Genomic DNA, 1192 nt, shown 5'->3' with positions numbered 1-1192 from the left:
AACGCGGCCATCGACTTCATGGGCTGCTATTGGCATTCATGTCCCCGTTGTTATCCTTTTAACTGCGACGCCATCTTGCATGACGCTCAAGACTCGACAATACAATGAACAAAAAGATACGAGCAAACAATGCTCCGCAAATTATACCTCGGTATAGTAAAGAAATCTTATGTTCGAAGAAGTAACACGGGAGCCTCACACTAATTTATTACTTGGCTTGGCACAAAAAACAAACGATGCATTGCGTATACGTACAAATATTTTTCCCAATGAAATCATGTATGTGTACGCTAACGTAAAAGACATGCATACAGAATTTTTCAAGTCTGCATCAAGATGTTGAAAGTGAAACAACACTAGAACACGCTCCGTGCTCTGTGCAATTGCAAGAATACAAAACGCAAACAAATTTTACAAAATGCTTCAGGGGATTTAATAAGAACTATTTCTCAAATAGCTAAAACATAATAAAAGAAACATTCTCGTCAGAAGCAACGTTTACGTAGACATAAAAAGATCTTACGTGCTCTATCTCAGCAGCGTATTGCATTGAAGAAAAAGAAGAAGGTGTTACTACAGAAAGGTGCTGTGCTTCTACCGCTAATCTTAGGACCACTTCTTGCAGCATTAGGCAGTAGTATTTTTAGTCGATTACTATGTCAGAATTACGTAAAATGATTTTAGTTCCTGAAAATTCTGTACATGAAATTCGAACCAATCTTAAATCTATAGATTCACATCAATCTCGTTTAGATGAAGAAATGAATAATATTTTAAAACGTCATGATCTAAGTCTACAACAAAAATGGAAATTATATCAGCAAGCTTTGCATCTTTATTTACAATATACATCTTCTTCACATAAACCTATTACATTACCTGTTATTCAGGAAGAAGAAAAAGAAAGATCATCAACTTTCCAGCAAGAGAACAATACTGCTATTTACCATTTGTGTCAGAAATTTTACAATCAGTAGCAAACAGTTGACAAATTCTGATAAAGTTCAATGGGATAAGTCTGACATAGTACGTATCCAAGGAAAAGCAATACCTGGTTCAAATATTATAGATTTAGTAAATGATGTTGTTCGTACAAGAAAATATTCAAGAAATTCTATATATATTTATGATTTTAAAAATTTATTAGATATATCTTAATGTTCCTAAATAATTTATTGGCACTCCAGCATCA

Source organism: Thermobia domestica, chromosome 9 (genome assembly GCF_964235325.1).
Source record: "Thermobia domestica chromosome 9, izTheDome1.hap1.1, whole genome shotgun sequence".
In the NCBI taxonomy this organism is placed as follows: Eukaryota; Metazoa; Arthropoda; class Insecta; order Zygentoma; family Lepismatidae; genus Thermobia; species Thermobia domestica.
The sequence above is the reverse complement of the archived record's forward strand: the minus strand, read 5'-3'. Positions refer to the sequence as shown.